The sequence below is a fragment of the Scyliorhinus canicula genome, chromosome 14 (assembly GCF_902713615.1).
Source record: "Scyliorhinus canicula chromosome 14, sScyCan1.1, whole genome shotgun sequence".
NCBI lineage: Eukaryota > Metazoa > Chordata > Chondrichthyes > Carcharhiniformes > Scyliorhinidae > Scyliorhinus > Scyliorhinus canicula.
Genome location: NC_052159.1, coordinates 153,090,766 through 153,109,785, shown reverse-complemented (window position 1 = coordinate 153,109,785; position 19,020 = coordinate 153,090,766).

Below are 19,020 nucleotides of genomic sequence, written 5' to 3'. Positions count from 1 at the left end.
ACCAATGAGAGGAACTTGCCAATAAAAAAAAAGACAAGATTATCTCTAACTCTGTTCAATTTTCTTCGTCAGTGCATTGCGTTGCTTGCTGAAGCAATACAGCCCTCCAATCCCTTTATTCAGGATCCTGAGTGCGTTTTTGTTTCTGTGATTTTCAGCTACTCTGCTTTATCTCCCTTGCCACCAAAATCTGCATCCTCCTTTAGTTTAATTACCCTCATTGTCCCCCCCCCCCGCCTTCCCGAGCTCACTTTGTTCGATTCCCGGCTTGCGTCACTGTCTGTGCGGAGTCTGCACGTTCTCCCCGTGTCTGCGTGGGTTTCGTCCGGGCGCTCCGGTTTCCTCCCACAGTCCAAAGACGTGCAGGTTAGGTGGATTGGCCGTGCTAAATTGCTCTTAGTGTCCAAAAAAGGTTAGGTGTGGTTATAGGGATAGGGTGAAGGTGTGGGGATAGGGTGGATGTGTGGGCTTAGGTAGGGTGCTCTTTCCAAGGGCCAGTGCAGACTCGATGGGCCAAATGGTCTCCTTCTGGACTGTAAATTCTATGGTTCTACGAATGTCCACCTCACAGACCCTTAGCTCCATCCTGTCAAAAGCACTGATCAAATAATTTTCTTTCCTGGCTGACATTAAAAATGGTTTATAATCCTCCAACATTGGCCGTGACGTAACGGAAATGTTTCTAAGTGTGGTAGTGAGCAGGAACTGCCGGGGCTTTCCCGACAGCTGACCCGGTATCTAACGTTAATATGGCAACTTAGTGATGCCCCGTGGGCTTCACGCGGGAACTGGCTGTGCTGCCAGCTGATTCGCCTGCACCGCATTGGCTGTCAGCGCGGTGAGTGACACCAAGAGGACCGCTACCCAGTGCTGCTAAACCACCCCCACCGGACAGCTCACAATGCCCCCTCTCTGCCGACCCCCCCCCACACGAAACGTTGGTCCACAACAGACTGGAAAGGACTCAGACGGGCGGAGGGGTGCCGGATATCAGAGTCCTCGCCCCTATGGGGAGCGGGCCCTGGAGGTTGCGGGCGTGGCCAAGGACAGATCGGTCATCGGCGTTTAGATTGGCCTTCAAACGTGCGTTGTTCATGCTGGACATGATGATCCTTCCCTCTCACTGACCACATGTCCATTCCCCCGCAGGATTTCCATCCGATGGTGCCGACCCATCAGGGGTGCCCCCCCTCAGGCCCCCCCCCCCCCCCCCCCCCACCTTCCAAGAGAACATCTGCGAGGATGCCATTCTCGAGGTGCCACAGCTGTCATCCACACCCTCGTCAGCGCAGAGACAAACACCTCGGTGGGTAAAAATAGGTCTGTTATACAGCGCCCGTGTGACCGTTAATGGAATGGAGATTTGCCTTAATTGGTAACAATCGGTTTCTTGCCACGCTGCGCGGGATCCAGATCCCGGCAGCGGGAGAGTGCCGATTATGTGGGAAACCGATCGGTGCCTGGCTCGGTCCCCGGTTTCGGATTCTCCCGCCAACTAACCAGCTTACTCGGATTTGCACCGAGCCCGGCCGTTAGATTGCACACAATGTGCCGATCTCTTCCAAAACTGCACTTTTCCTCAAAAAAACATCTTTGATATCTCTGCCCTTGCCAACCCATAACCCACCTTCAAGCTCTCTATCCTGACTAATGCATTTTTCAGAACAGTCACCTCCAAAATTCACAGCTAACATTCCCACATTCCCATGTTTACACCCTGCAGATTAAGCCATTGCCTCATGCCATGGTACTACAGCGATGTTATTGAGTGATAACACTCGTGACCTGAGGGAGATGGGTGGTGTATTGATAATGTAACTGTAACAGCAATTAACCCAGGCTAATACAAATGTGGGCCAGGTTAAATAGCACATGAGGGGGGAGGGTGGGGGGGGGGTCACCCTGGTCATTGGAAGTGCCTGGGTGGTCGCGGATAGGACAGGGTGACTCCCTGGTTCTCTCCAAGCACGTGGGCACATTGGCATTGCTGAGCTGGTACCTTGTTACTGGCTCTGTCAAAGTGCCAGGGTGGCACTGCCATGTTGGCATGAGCACTTCCAAGGTGCCAGGGTGGCACTGTCAAGGGTCAGGGCCTGAAGGGGTCCATGCCCATGAATGGAGGGATGGGAGGGGGGGGTGGTGCTCTGAAGGATGGGGAGTGCAGGGCGTGTATGTCGGGCCCCTGGAACATTGGGGGGGGGGTGGTGAAATGTGTGGGGCTGTAAGGGGGCATGGGAAGGACTGAAGAGGGGGGCCCTCAACAACCCCATAGCAGGGTTTCCTCACTTGGGGTGAGTGGGGTAATGCCCATATGTGCGCGGGTGAAATTTCTCAGGGAGAGGGACCCCTCAAGCCCACTTGGATTGGGGCGCCCTATTCAAAATGGTGGCCCGATCTCTGAGGAGCCGGTCTGGCCGGCGGGTTCAGCTCCCCAGTGTGGGCTAGGCCGGTGAGAAACTCCCCAGGGCCCAAAAAAGTGACAAAGTGTGGTTAGATAGCAGTGGAGAATGCGGCGACAGAGCTGGGGAGAAACTCCCAGCAAAACCGCCACAAAAGACCCTTTCTGTTAGATTGCGCCCCTGGAGTTGAAATGGTGACTGTGAAACTATCATCAATTGTCATAAAAACCCTAATTTCGGAGAAAGGAGCCTGGCCTGACCTTCCAGTGAGAGAAATGTGGTTGACTCTTAACTGTCCTCTGAAATGGCCTCGCAAGCCATTCAGTTCAATGGTGAATTAGGGAATGGACAATACATGCTTCGCTTGCCAGCATTGTTTGGGTTTTCCTAGTCCTGCCTTCTGCCAGGATCTTCCAGTCCCCCTGGAGTCAATAGCCTGCCACTTCCCCCATGGAGGGTAGGGGGAGAGATTTGGTTGGGGGAGGGGGGGGGGGGGGGCGGTCGGAGTGATTAGGGGGGAGGAATCCAGGCCCCTGTTTGTAAAACATGTAATATTCTCCAGTTGAACATTGGTCGGACACTCCATGGCCACCTATTTCAACTTTGCCTGTCAGACTGGACCGGTCTTTGTGCAGTATGAGCTTAGCTTCCAACCCTGTATCCACTCTTTTAAGGGCAGCATGGTAACATTGTGGATAGCACAATTGCTTCACAGCTCCAGGGTCCCAAGTTCGATTCCGGCTTGGGTCACTGTCTGGTGTGGAGTCTGCACATCCTCTCCGTGTGTGCGTGGGTTTCCTCCGGGTACTCCGGTTTCCTCCCACAGTCCAAAGATGTGCAGGTTGGGTGGATTGGCCATGAAAAATTGCCCTTAGTGTCCAAAATTCTATGATTAACCTAGGACAAAAGTTTGGCACAACATCGTGGGCCGAAGGGCCTGTTCTGTGCTGTATTTCTCTATCTCTATCTCTATCGCCTGCCTTCACCATTACTTCACCCCTTTTGCACCCATCGAAAGCCCATCTGCCATCCTTAACTAGATGGCGAACGTGCCCTCAGGCCACTAATTGGTCAAATTGGGGAAAATCACAGGTTACTGAATGTCCCCACACCATGCCCACCTCTGACCCACATTTGAACTTGACAGTGGGGTTCAGAAGCCGGAAGGGGAAATCTTGCCCCGTGTTTCAACCAGAGGCCAAATGTTGGATCACTTGTTTCATGGATCTGAAGTGTTAATCAATGCTCAATTTAGTGACTGCATTCAGTCTTATTCTGCTGAGCAATTTGATTGAAAGTCACATCTCACGCAATTAAAGTCTTGGGGAAATTTTCTGATGTGTGAACAGGGAACACTCACACCTATTCTGGTCCTGATGTGGAGATGCCGGCGTTGGACTGGGGTGAGCACAGTAAGAAGTCTTACAACACCAGGTTAAAGTCCAACAGGTTTGTTTCAAACACCAGCTTTCGGAGCACTGAGGAAGGAGCAGTGCTCCGAAAGCTCGTGTTTGAAACAAACCTGTTGGACTTTAACCTGGTGTTGTAAGACTTCTTACTATTCTGGTCCAGCTTTGGTTTAAGTCAGGTGTTTAAGGATCCATCGACTCCAAGGCCCAGACTTTCCAGACAGTGGCGAAGCAGCGACTCTCGCATTCACGACACCGATAGCCACTCACGGACTTTGTCAGCTCTGGAACGGAAACTTTTAGGGTGAGATTTTATCACACCAAATCCCACCCAGCTGCGGAGAGTTAAAAAGCAGCTCTTGATGTCTTTCGTTGTCTGATCCAGCCCTCCATCCTCCACGGGACACCTGTGGCAATTGTGAGCAGGAGCAGAAACAGCTTGGCTCTTCAACCCATCAAACTGAAGAATCTCACTGAGCCACGCAGAGCATAAATCAAGAAGTAGGAGGCAGGAAGGACAAATTAGAAATACGTCATGTACAGAAAGCAAACCAAAGATTGGGAAAACAGATGGAATAAACAGAAAGAGATAAAAGAGACGGACGGCGAAAATAACAGAGAAAAAAACTTTACACTTCCAGGACCAATTCACTTCTGAAGGCTTGAGACCCCATAATGATACAGTTACATTTCTAGGATTACAGAGGTAATTCTATACTAATTCATTGATTTTGATGCTACATCTAACAATGGTGGGGAATCTCAGTATTTCCACATTTGACTGTCCTGACGCTGGAAGATATTGTCTAAGTTAGATGGTGATAATGGTGAACCTTACTAACCTCATTGTTTTTATCAACTCAAAATGCAGCCCTATTACTTGAGTAGTTTTGTGAAGAGTTTTCAACTTTGGACTGATCTAATTCCATTCATAGAAACATAGAAAATAGGAGGCCATTCGGCCCTTAGATCCTGCTCGGCTATTCATTATGATCATGGCTGATCATCCAACTCAATAAGCTAACCCCGCTTTCCCCCCATACCCTTCGCCCCAGGTGCTATAGTGAACTGCTTCTTGGGGCGGGATTCTCCTTTCCTCCAGATCCGTTTTCTAGTGCGGCGCCCCCCCGTGGGGAATCCGTCGGGAAATCCGCGGGCGTGAGTGCGCTGGCGGCGAAGCGGAGGGTCCCGCCGATGGAAAATCCAGCCCACAATGTTTAGGCTTCAACTACTTCCTGTGGCAGCGAATTCCACAGGCTCACCACTCTCTGTGGGTGAAGAAATGTCTCCTCATCTCAGTCCTAAATGGTCTGCCCCCTATCCTCAATCTCCAGGTGCTAACTCTGCATTTTCACAAAGACAGTGCAAAGTAAGAGAACCTCACAGTAACATTGTTGTGAGACTGCTTCACAAGGTCAACAGGAGTATAAGATGTGCAAAAGATACCCCCAGTAATACTAATCGGTTCTGCAACTCTCAGTGTGGAATATCTGCCCCATGGAGTCATCTATCTATGTAACCAAGTTCAGTTACTAGTGGTATATCACAAGGATCTGTTTTGGGGCCACTGCTGTTTGTTATTTTTATAAATGACCTGTAGGAGGGCATAGAAGGATGGGTGAGTAAATTTGCGGGTGACGCTAAAGTCGGTGGAGTTGTGGACAGTGCGGAAGGATGTTGCAGATTACAGAGGGACATAGATAAGCTGCAGAGCGTGGCTGAGAAGTAGCAAATGGAGCTTAATGCAGAAACATGTGAGGTGATTCATTTTGGAAGGAGTAACAGGAATACAGAGTACTGGGCTAATGGTAAGATTCTTGGTAGTGTAGATGAGAAGAGAGATCTCGGTGTCCATGTACATAGATCCCTGAAAGTTGCCACCCAGGTTAAGATGGCCTATGGTGTGCTAGCTTTTATTGGTAGAGAGATTGAGTTTCGGAGCCATGAGGTCATGTTGCAGCTGTACAAAACTCTGGTGCGGCCGCATTTGGAGTATTGCGTGCAGTTCTGGTCGCCTCATTATAGGAAGGATGTGGAAGCGTTGGAAAGGGTGCAGAGGAGATTTACCAGGATGTTGCCTAGTATGGAGGGAAGATCTTATGAAGGAAGGCTGAGGGACTTGAGGCTGTTTTCTTAGAGAGAAGGGTAAGAGGTGACTTAATTGAGGCATACAAGATGATCAGAGGATTAGATAGGGTGGACAGTGAGAGCCTTTTTCCTCGGATGGTGATGTCTAGCACGAGGGGACATAGCTTTAAATTGAGGGGAGATAGATATAGGATGGATGTCAGAGGTAGGTTCTTTACTCAGAGAGTAGTAGGGGGGTGGAATGTCCTGCCTGCAACAGTAGTGGACTCGCCAACATTAAGGGCATTTAAATGGTCATTGGATAAACATAGGGATGATAATGGAATAGATGGGCTTTAGATTGGTTTCACAGGTCGGCACAACATCGAGGGCCAAAGGGCCTGGACTGTGCTGTGATGGTCTGTCTATCTATCTATAACTAGTTGTCATCTGTGCATTATGGAAAGAAGAAAGCTTTAAGAAACCCCAGTCTTATCTTTTGCTCAGATGCTTGAACTGCTGAGCTTCATCCAGCAGAATTAGTTGGCAGTTAATGAATCTTAAAGGAAAACCTTTTGAAGCCCAATGGTTTGAGCCAGAAAACACTGCGGAAGAGATCAAAGTTATCAGATTTCATACGTTCTCCGCTTAGGGGACAATGAAGTAGAAAATTATTATTTGCGACGCTGTTGTTAACGATCGTCACCCGTTTGTTGGTGCATTTTCAAATTGGAAAGGAAACAAGAGAACGATATCTGCTCTGTGAGGAAATCACCAATCATCCAACCCTTTAATGATTCCCTGATTAGGAATCTTGACTGCCTTCAAGAACAAATCTATAGTTAATGCAATTTGCAATGAATGAAAGATCAATCAGGTATAGCAGATGTTTATTTTGATAATCTCAATAGGTTCAGGCATGTCAAGTAGCTTTTTGGCGACTGATGGAATTAACCCATTTCCATGTGGACTTGTAATCACAGCATCATTTTTTGTACATGGATTTCTGCATCATTTGGTCTTACAGGTTGCAATGGTGGCATATTTTGGTTGTGAATGATAAAGGCAGAGAGGTCTACAGCACAGAAATGACCCTTCGGCCCATCGCATCAGCGCTGGTCAAAAGCTATCACCTGAGTATTCTAATCCCATTTCCCAGCACTTGGCTCATAGCCCTGGCATCGCAAGTGCACATCTAACTACTTTTTATCTGTTATGAGGACCTCTGCCTCCACCAACCTTACAGCCAGCCAGTTCCAAAGTCCCACCACCCTCTGGGTGAAAAGGTTTCCCCTCACATCCCCTCTAACCCTCCTGCCCCTTACCTTAAAGCTATACCCCCTGGTCACAATTTTATGTGCATCTTGCAGTCTGGAGCTATAGATCGTGACGGGAGAGGCTCCAATTTCTCTGCCAGTCTTACCGCCTGCCATCGGTGCGTGATGGAAGGCTTTGCAGGTTAATGCTCCACCTGCCTGCCCACAGCGTGAACCCACTTTCCTTGGCCATCAAGTCCTGGAGTGGGGCTTGAACCTGGGGCTTCTGGGTCAGAGGCAGCCACGTTACCCACTGCGCCAAGAGACTTCCCTTGCCAGGATTGTAAGGATCATGATAACATCGGTTACGGTGCATTCAGCCGTCGATGGACACAAACGGTCGTCCGTTTTCCTTTGCAATTGCTGGGAGGAAGCTAACAATGTATTTGTAGAATCTGTGGAAAGTTCTGATCTGCCGTGAGAATGAAATATCGTTTCAGAGTCAGCAGGTAGAATTTGGACGGGACGCAATCCATCAGGTTCACTCAGTACTTTAAACATTCTGGGCATCAGATTTACGCACCAATGTAGCGGCTTTCGGAGAAAAAGTTACATCATAGACCGCTTCAAGAGAAATTCGAGAATATGGATTTATCAGTTCAGTTTGGAAAGAATTTATGAACGCAAGGAAAATTAGAGACATCGGGAGAAGGTATTAATTGTATGCCAATTGAGTTTTTAATTATCATCAAGTGGTGGGTATTAGGGGGAGGTTTTCTGCTACAATGGGTGATGTCTCCACCTCTGGGACAGAAACTCTTGTTGCTCTTTCCTTTGTCTAAACCACAGTGTGTATTTGACCTGTATACGGTGGATAAATGATCACACAAGTTGTTTAGTACAATAATTGTTCATCAACATACACAAGGTTATTTACTTAATCAATCACACGTCCATGCACATTGGATTACATTGGATAGAGGGCAGCACGGTAGCACAAGTGGATAGCACTCTGACTTCACAGCGCCAGGGTCCCAGGTTCGATTCCCCGCTGGGTCACTGTCCGTGCGGAGTCTGCACGTTCTCCCCGTGTCTGCGTGGGTTTCCTCCGGGTGCTCCGGTTTCCTCCCACAGTCCAAAGGCATGCAGGTTAGGTGGATTGACCATGATAAATTGCCCTGAGAGACCAAAAAGGTTAGGAGGGGTTATTGGGTTACGGGGATAAGGTGGAAGTGAGGGCTTAAGTGAGTCGATGCAGATTCGATGGGCCGAATAGCCTCCTTCTGCACTGTATGTTCTATGGTTATAAACTAATACACTTAAACGACCTTAACTTCCAGGTGACCGGCAAATACAGAGCAGCTATGGCTTTGCAATGTCTGGCAGTACTGGAGTTCTTGTCGGTAATCTGTGCCCTCTGTTCTGGTCCCTCTGTGCATGGGGTGGGCTCGTCTTGGCTGGTGAGGGATTCACCATTGTTGTTGGCTGTTGATGCGGCAGTTGAGAGAGCGAGTGGTGGCCTGCGCAGTACCTTTTATCCCTCTAGCATTCACGCCCTTTTGGGAGGTCCCAGGTGAGGATCCAATGGATCGATCGGGTCTCGATCATCCTGATTGATCCTGACCAATTGGGGACGGACACCTTGATGGCTGTGCGGGTCGCGGTCGGCCATGGCCGTTAGTGTCCAAGGTACGTCGACCCTTCCAAATAAGGAAAGCAGGCGCCGCTGAGTCTGCCACTTATTGTTAGTTTACACCTGGAGCCCATTGTCCCGGGAAGACCCCCAAATGGCCTTCCTCCTGTTTTAGTTTTGACCCTACCACTGAGAAAGCACAACAGCGCCTATACTTCCTCAGGAAACTAAGGAAATTCGGCATGTCCACTTTAACTCTTACCAACTTTTACAGATACCATAGAAAGCACCCTATCTGGCTGCATCACAGCCTGGTATGGCAACTGCTCGGCCCAAGACAGTAAGAAACTACAGAGAGTCGTGAACACAGCCCAGTCCATCACACAAACCTGCCGGCCATCCATTGACTCCATCTACACCTCACGCTGCCTGGGGAAAGCGGGCAGCATAATCAAAGGCCCCTCCCACCCGGCTTACTCACTATTCCAACTTCTTCCATCGGGCAGGAGATACAATAGTCTGAGAACACGCATGAACAGACTCAAAAACAGCTTCTTCCCCACTGTTACCAGACTCCTACATGACCCTCTTATGGACTGACCTGATTAGCACTACACCCCTGTCTGCTTCACCTGATGCCGGTGTTTATGTAGTTACATTGTGTACCTTGTGTTGCCCTATTATGTACTTTTTTTTTCTTTTCATGTACTTAATGATCTGTTGAGCTCTACGCAGAAAAATACTTTTCACTGTACGTTGGTGCACGTGACAATAAACAAAATCCAAATCCAGTTTCTGCATAAGTCTGAGCTGCAGTTTTGTATATTTGCAGGCTGAAGCCTGTCTGTGTGCAAGCTTGGCCACATTTCCCATCGATCTTTGCGGGCGGCCATTTTAGATGGCCACACTCTGAGTTCAGGTCCCACCTCAGGACTTGATGGCCAGGAAGATGTGTTCATCAAGTGACCAAGCTGGTTGACTATGAGCCTGTAAACCCTTCCAGTGCACCTGATGGCAGGCGGTAAGAGCGGGAGGTTTTCCTGGTCAGCCAGACTGCAGAGGGCAACAGCAAGCCACTGCAGTGCTTTGCCAATCACGAAGCAATCCAGTGAAAGACCATGGCTTCTACTGCCGTCTTCGGGCCCAGTACCTGAAGGAGTAGCAGGAGGAGGTGAGTATTAAATGTGCATTTGCTTGTGTTCAGCTGTGGCTGAGTGGGTAGAACTCTTACATTGGGGTCAGAAAGCTGTGGGTTCAAGTCTCCTCTCATACTGAGGGGGTGCTGCATGGTCAGAAATTCCACCTATTAAATTAAATGTTAAACTAGGGCCTCATTTATGTTCTGAGGTGGGTGTAACGGATCTCCTGGCACTAATTTGAAGAAGATCAGGGGAATTTTCCCTGTATCCAGGGCTAATATTTATCTCTCAGTCAAGATAATAAAAACAGATGATCTGTCCATCGTTAAATTGATGTTTGTGGGAGCCTGCTGCACTAATTCACGGTCACATTTCCTGGAAACACAGCTGTGACTCCACTTCAAAAGTACTTAATTGACGGTGAAACATGTAATAATAATAAGAATCTTTAGTGTCACAAGTAGACTTACATTAACACTGCAATGAGCAGCCTCTAATCGCCACATTCCGGCGCCTGTTCGGGTACACAGAGGGAGAATTCAGAATGTACAAATTACCCAATTGCACCTCTTTCGGGACATGTGGGAGGAAACCGGAGCATCCGGAAGAAGCTAATGCAGACGCATGGAGAACGTGCAGAGTCCACACAGACAGTGACCCAAGCCAGGAATTGAACCTGGGTCCCTGGCGCTGTGAAGCAACAGTGCTAACCACTTCTTTATAACTTTTTAAAATATAAATTTAGAGTACCAAATTCATTGTTTCCAATTAAGGGGCAATTTAGCATGGCCAATCCACCTACTCTGCACATCTTTGGGTTGTGGGGGCGAAACCCACGCAAACACGGGGAGAATGTGCAAACTTCACACGGACAGTGACCCAGAGCCGGGATCGAACCTGGGACCTCGGCGCCATGAGGCTGCAGGGCTAACCCACTGTGCCACCGTGCTGCCCTCTAACCACTCTTCTACCGTGACAAAACATTTTGGGACATCCAGTCGTCATTGATGGTTTTCAAGAAATGCAGGCCTCGTTTTATTTCTATACAGGGAGGAAAGTAAACTTGTGGTTCTTGGATTTGGAGATGCATATTTGTAACGTGCAACACCGTTAATAAAAGTTTGTAAAGTGTGTGAAAATTAGGAGGGAGGTCTTGAGGCACAATGGGTGGTGTCCCTACCTTTGAACTCTGGGTTCATCTCCCACCCCAGGACTCGATGGCAACAGAAGATGTGTTCACAACAAGGCTGAGTATCAACTGCAAATCCTTCCAATACATCAATGGCAGGCAGTAGGAGGGGGAGAGTTGCCTGGTCAGCCATGGTTGATGCAGAGTGGTGATCCTCAAGCTGAGCGTCTGGTGACTGGCTGGCTACCCATTCCAGGAATAACTAGCCATAGAATCATACCTGACGCCTGCTGTGACTGCCTTGTGTGTCAATAGATGCAGGGAACATCTAAATATTTTAACATCTATGTCTAAAGATTAGATTCCAGTTCTATCCAGCATGGCCTGGTTTTTGAAGTAAGACAGATAGCACTCAGTGCTGTAAAAAGTATAACCTTTAAATAATAATCGCTTATTGTCACAAGTCGGCTTCAGTGAAGTTACTGGGAAAAGCCCCTAGTCGCCACATTCCGGCGCCTGTTCGGGGAGGCTGGTACAGGAATTGAACCCGCGCTGCTGGCTTTCTTCTGCATTGCAAGGTAGCTGTTTAGCCCACTGTGCTAAACCAGCTCAGAATGGGAGGCTCCATGGTGAAAGCCAACTTGCATAATATTGGGGGTCGAAAATCAAATCTGCGTACCAACTGAGCGTCCATAACGTCAGTAATTCACATAAATCACAGGCTTTCCTTGGCAGCCAGTCTATCAAACAAAATTCCTTTGCAAGAAGGCATTGCCTGAATCACACTAAAGCCATACGCCTCAGAAAGGAATGGTCTCAATTCCTGCGTTGAATGAGCTGATCCTCTCCAAGGCAGCAGTTGAGATACTATAACTGGTTTCAGTACTCTGAGATAGGAGAGGGGCAAATTAAGCCGGGGTTTGCATTTCTGATCCATGCCTATTGTCATGTGAGAGTACCTTTAAGAAATGAATGTTTATAAAATATCTGTAGTGGATGTACCTTTAAGAAATGGGTGTTTATCAGTGATGTCAGAGTGTGGGTGGAGCTGGGCTGTCTGTCAGCTTTTACTTTTGCTTTAGGCTGTTTGCTACAGGGTGTGTTTAGTTTCGTTTTAGATTTGGAGAAGCTGCAGTCACAGCAGGATATGTATGAATCTCGGCAAGGTTATGAATGTTCATTTTGTGATTTCAAAGTGGTAACTGTTCTCAGTAGTGAAGTTAAACCTGATGTCTTTCTGTTAAAAGGGTTATTTTTGTCTTATGGAAGTTGCAAGGAAAGATTAAGAGTTAGAGTACTGTATTCTTTGGGGATTTATTGGTGTTGCTAGTTGTTAAGGTGTTTACTGTGGGTTTATAAAGTGTTCACTGGTTTCATAAATAAACATTGTTTTAATTTAAAAGTACTGTAGATTTCTCTTGCATCACACCTGCAGAGTAGGGCCGTGTGCTCCCCATAACCACAATCTATTCAAAGTTGTGGGTCGGGTGAACTCCATGATACACTTAGCGGCTCCCTAAATCCTGGCCCTTAACACTATTGAAATGTGAACACTGGGCGAGAGCAGGTTTTAGGGTCAGCTGTCGCCACTCACCGCTGGGCTGAAACATGGGGCGAAATGTTCCACTTTCGCTGGTGGAGAGATTGGAGGCAGGAAGGGCCTGTAATTTGGTGGGATGATGGTATCCTGGAACCCTGCCACCTCCCCGCATCCGTTTGCATTGAGTCCTCGGTGGGGAGGCCCATGGTTGACTTGACTGCACTACTGTCAATTGAGGCCCTTCAGTGGCCAATTAATGACCAGCTAACAAGTGCCTGATCCCGCGGCCACTGGACGGGGGCTTGTGGCCATGTGGTGTGCATGACAAGTAAACCTGAGCGGGTTTTTTGTCACCTCAGGTGGTCAGGAGGGTCACTTCATCAACGACAGTCACTCCCCAACCAAAGAATTGGACATCGAGAAGGGGGAGCCCTCTGAGAGCCACCGCCTACTACCCCACCCGTGCTGCCAACCTCCTACGTCCCTCTCCCAGTATCCCCAACCCGAATAATCACTGAGGAGACATCACCCTTGCCTGGGTCGCTCTGCTATCATAGGATTCTGGTGCCTGGCCTTTGGACAGCAGCCACAGCCTCCCCAGTGGTGTCTTGGTTCCAGGGAAGGCCTGCGGTTGGCTTCCGAACTGCCTGACTGGCTTGTGGTCCCACGGGCCTGACGGAAAAGTGGCAACGCCGGTCAGCTGCCAACTCTCCAGGCACCAGATCAGGACGCCAATGCCTCAGCAAAATTCAGCTCACGAGCTGGGTTATTAACCACCGTCACCGACTGAGAATGGCGCACAGCAGAAGCTACAATTTGGAAAGCTCCACCTCTAGGCTACAACATTCCCGACTACCACCATTTTTATGAGGGCAAATCAAGATGAGGCTGCAGTTGGGAATTATTTTATGATTGCATGTAGTAGGTTTGAATCTCCAGTGGAAGAAGGAATGTATACGTCTACAGAACTTAGCTTAACAATGGGACATCCCAGTGCTCTTTACAATCATGGTGGCATATTTGAAGCATGGACTCTGTTGTAGGTGACTGCCACACCCACTTTAAACACTGCCAAGTCCCTCAACCTTCATGATGTGGAGATGCCGGCGTTGGACTGGGGTGAGCACAGTAAGAAGTCTTACAACACCAGGTTAAAGCCCAACAGGTTTGTTTCAAACATGAGCTTTCGGAGCACTGTTCCTTCCTCAGGTGAATGAAGAGGTATGTTCCAGAATCATTTATATAGACAGTGCTCCGAAAGCTCGTGTTTGAAACAAACCTGTTGGACTTTAACCTGGTGTTGTAAGACTTCTTACTGTGCTCACCCCAGTCCAACGCCGGCATCTCCACATGATGATTATCACGGTTGTTGTTCATGGGAACTTGCTGTGCCTAAATTAGCTGTGGCATTTCTTGCATTACTACAATAACAATTAGGCCTGAGATGTGCTGAATTGGTTGTAAAGCACCTTTGAGAGGTCCAGAGGTGGCGGAAGGCGCGTTATAAATACACGTTCTTTCTTTTCATTTCCTTTGAGTGAGATGTTAAATGGAGGCCCCTCACTACCTGTTGAAGTGGATGTTAATGACACCATGGTATTCAGCTCCAAGCTGTGCAAATGAACTCAAATTATTCAGACCGGCAATAAGTCAAAGCTCGGTGATTATCATTAAAGACGATGCCGTGTGTCTGATCCATTACAGTCTGGCAGCTCCTCTCTGCTGGAAGTAAATGAGTTCCACACCTCCAATGGCTGAGCAACTTTTTATTCTGAATGCTCAGTCAGAAAGTCAGAACCCAACTCTATCACTGTCAGATAGGACGATAATTCCCAAATGCTTGGTGCTCCGAGGTTGTTCCATTTACCAGCAGACAGATTACGCTGTCCCCGACGAAAAGCTCCACTGCCTAAACTCTACATGGATGATCCTGTGGAGCTGCCCTCCCAGTTCAGAACTACACATGCACAGAGAGACAGCGTCAGAAAGATGAGCAGAGAGCACTTCCACTTTTCCAAAACTCATTTTCTTTGAGCAGAGCTGCCTTTCCGGAGTTGCAGGATTGAGGAATCATCCCTTGCAGCCATCGGTTTGCTTTTGTTTCCTTTTTAATTGGTCCGCATTTTCTCGAATCGCAGTATCAAACAGTTTGATGCCCTTGCGTTCAATGCAGCGCACTCTGAGAGCGAACCGTGAGAGTCTGCATTGGACCAGAGACAATTACAGCAAAGAACGAGTCCACTCGATCCATCAAATCTCTGGGGTCGGCTCCTTCAAGGGTCAGCCCAGTTAGTCCCAACTCCTCCATTCTTTCTCTCCAGCCCTGCAATTTGTTTCTCCGTCGAGAATTTATTCCTTTTCCTTTTGAAGCTACTCTTGAATCTGCTGACAGCAGCCTCTCGGGAAGTGCATTCCAAATCATTGCCACTTGTTGCACTAAAAAAACTACTTTCTCGTCTTATCCCATTCGCAGGTCGCCGTTAATCTGTACTCCCTGGTTAACAACTCTTCAGCTATTGGAAATAGTTTATCTTCATTTACTAGGACTAAACCATTCATGATTTAAACGACTCGATTAAATCACCTCTCAGCCTTCTCTGTTCCAAGGACAACTTCACTAGCTTTCCCATCTCTCCACATCACTATAAACCTTGGAAATATTCGAGTAAAACTCTCCTGTTTCGTCTCCGAAGCCATCACATTCCTCCTAAAGTGCGCTGCCCAGAATTGACTACAATACTCCAGCTGGGGACACAATAGTGGGGGTATAGGTTTAGAATTCTGGCTTTTGTACAACACGCCTCGATTTATAAAGTGCAGGGTTGCATGTGCTTTGTTATCTTCTTTGTTTGCCTGTCCGGCCACCTTTAACGATTTGGATCCAAGTCCCCAAATTAGAAATCATAGAAGACATAGAATCCCTAAAGTGCAGAAGGAGGCCATTCAACCCATTGAGTCTGCAACGACCCTCTGAAAGAGAACCCCACTTAGGTCCACTCCCCCACCCCATACCAAGAGCCCCACCGAACCTTTTGATACTAAGGGGCTACTTAGTATGGCCAATCCACCAAACCTGCACATCTTTGGACTGTGGAAGAAAACCAGAACCCCCGGAGGAAATCCACACAGACACGGGGAGAACATGCAAACTCCAGACAGACAGTCATTCATGGTCAGAGTCGAATCTGGGTTCCCTGGCGCTGTGCGGCAGCAGTGCTAACTACCGTGCCATCCATTAACAGGCAAACTGTGGTCAAATACACCAAACCGCACAATACATAACAGTTGTGACCAATATTGATTCCATGGATTTCTCAGTAACCCACCCAGACATCAGTAACCACTGTGAGTTACGCAATCTTCTAAAAACTCTGACTCCCTTATGAGGAATTACAAGTCTTCATTCTTCCCTTTTGAAGAATGTTTTTGCACCATTTAGGATTGTACCCTCTGCCCTCATTCTTCCTACTTAAATGCAAAGCCTCACATTTACAGCATGTCTACGCCCTCAGGTCATTTTTTACTTTCTTCCTCAATGTTAACCACACTTCTAAGTTTTGCACCATCAGAAAAAAATTAAATGAAGTCCTGTACCCCTGAGAACAAGCCATTAATCTGTACCAGGGCAGCAGCGGTCCTCATGTTGAATCTAATGGAATGCCAGTGCAGTGTGGACTGTCGGTATGTTCTGAAGTCCTGAAAGGTGCTATAAAGATTTGTAAGCTGAGCTTTTCTTTTTATGCTGCTTTGTGACTGCTTGCTGGTAAATCTTTGGCGTGGAAACCTAGCCAAGGTAGAGGAGTGGGAAAGTAAAAAACCCTGAGCTGGATTTTATGGGGCACCGCAGCCTGAACCTCCCCCAATCAAAAGGCCAGGGATGGAGGTCACCCACCGTCCCGCCAGCTACCCCGCAGCAAGTTAACACCAGGGGCAGCATTAATTGCTTTACGGCAAGACTTCGACTCTCACCTCGGGAGGAAGTCCTGCCTTAGAGAGCCAATTGGACGGTGGCCAGCTCGGTCATCCCAGCAGCCTCAGCTGGAAGCAGTGACCACTGCTGCGATTGTGGGCAAATCCATTACGTCGATGAACCTAGGTAAAGTCTCTCAGGGGTCTCAGTCAGGTCGGTTGGGGGGGGGGGGGGGGGGGAGGGGTGGTAGGGGGAATGGCATTGGTGAAGGTGCCTCCAATGGGCTCAGGGCGCCTGCAAACAAGGTACCACTCCCTTTTCCAACATCTAAAGCTGTCAGGCTTCTGGTGTGGTGTAGGCCTCTCCCCGCCAGGGGTAATGTGTGACGGGGGCAGAATGAGAGGGGGGAGGTCAATTAATGGCGACTTACGGGCTTCAGTAGACCCAAGGGCAGGGAGGTTGCCCGACACTCCCACCCGCCATGAGGCGTTGCCATGGAGATTGCATCATGGAACTATTGACCCATGCTTTTGTTTAATTCACAAAATGTGGAATGCCTGGACATGTTCTTCCTGCTTGCGAAATCCAGGTACCTGCGTAGGAATGCTCATAGCTTCCAGTAATTGGGAGCCCGACTGATAATCTTAAATTGGTTGTTAGTGTAATTATAGAATAGAATTTTACAGCACAGAAGGAGGCCATTCAGCCCATCGGGCCTGTACCGGCTCCCAAAAGAGCTACCCAGCTAATCCCATTCCCCGGCCCTCTCTCCGTAGCCCTCTGAATTAATCACTTCCAAATATACATCCAGCTCTCTTTTGAAACCTCCCATGGAATCCGCCTCCACCACTCTCCCAGGCAGCTCATTCCAAACCCCAACAATCCTCTGAGTAAAGAGGTTTCTCCTCATCTCACTCTTAGCTCTCTTGCTGACCATCTTAAAATTGAGACCCCCTAGTCAATGACTTGCCAACTAGTGGAAACAGAATATCCTTCTTTACCCTGTCAAAATTGTTCAGAATTTTAAAACATTAATAAGGGCACTTCATTAAACTTCTCTGCTCATAAAATCATAGATTTTACGGTGCAGAAGGAGGCCATTCAGCTCATTGAGTCTGAACCGGCCCTTGGAAAGAACACCCTACTTAAGCCCACACGGCCACCCTATCCCCGTAACCCAGCAACCCCACTCACCCTTTTTGGACACTAAAGGGCAATTTTAGCGTGGCCAATCCACCGAACCTGCACATTTTGGACTGTGGGAGGAAACCAGAGCACCCGGAGGAAACCCACGCAGACTCGGGGAGAACGTGCAGACTCCACGCAGACAGTGACACAAGCCGGGAATCGAACCCAGAACCCTGGCGCTGTGACACAACAGTGCTAACTACTCTGCTACCATGCCGCCCCCACTGTGCTACCGAGCTGCCCAAGGAGAACAAGCCCAATTTCTCCAATCTTTCCTTGTATCTAAAATTCCTCATTCCTGGTATCATTCCAGTAAATCTCCTCTGCAGTCTCTCCAGGGTTTAAACATCCTTCATTAAATAAGGTGCCCAGAACTGAACACAATACTCCAAATGTGGCCTGACTAATGATTTGTAGAGGTGCAGCATCGCTTCCTTGCTTTTATACTCTATGCCTCTACTTATAAACACAAGGATGCTATAACCCTTCTTATAACCCTTCAGGGGCTGGTTTAGCTCACTTGGCTAAACCTCAGGCTTTTAAAGCAGACCAAGCAGGCCAGCAACATGGTTCAATTCCTGTACCAGCCTCCCTGGACAGGTGCCGGAATGTGGCGACTAGGGGTTTTTCACAGTAATTTCATTGAAGCCTACTCATGACAATAAGCATTTTTCATTTCATTTCTTAACAACTGTTTGAACTTGCCTGGACACGTCAGAGAATGATACACTTGAACCCCGAGGTCTCTCTGCTCCATTGAGTTGTACCATTGAGCCCGTATTGCCTCCCCATGTTTCTTCTACCACAATGCATTACCTCACATTTCGCTGCATTGAAGTTCATCTGCCAGGAATCTGCCCATGTGGCCACCTTGTCAATGTCCCTCTGAAGTCGCTCTGCGTCAGTCTCACAATTCACTATTCTCCCTAGCTTAGCATCATCTGCAAATTTAGAGATTTTGCCCTCCTTACCCACCTCTAAATTACTTATATTAATCAAAAAATGCAAGAATCCCAAGACTGAGACCTCAGGGACATCACTTTCAACTCGTCTCCAATCTAAGAAATGCTCACCTATGCCTACCTTATGTTTCCTATCTCTTAGCCAACTTCTAATCCATGCTGCCAAGGATCCATCAATTCCAAACATTTTTAATTTACTAACCATCCTGCCATGTGGCACTGTATCAAATGCTTTCTGAAAGTCCAAATATACAATGTCCATGACCTTCATCCACTGCCTGTGCCACCTCGTGAAAGAACTCAATTAAATTTGGGGGCAGCACGGTGGCGCAGTGATTAGCATTGTTGCCTACGGCGCTGAGGGCCTGGGTTCGAATCCCGGCCCTGG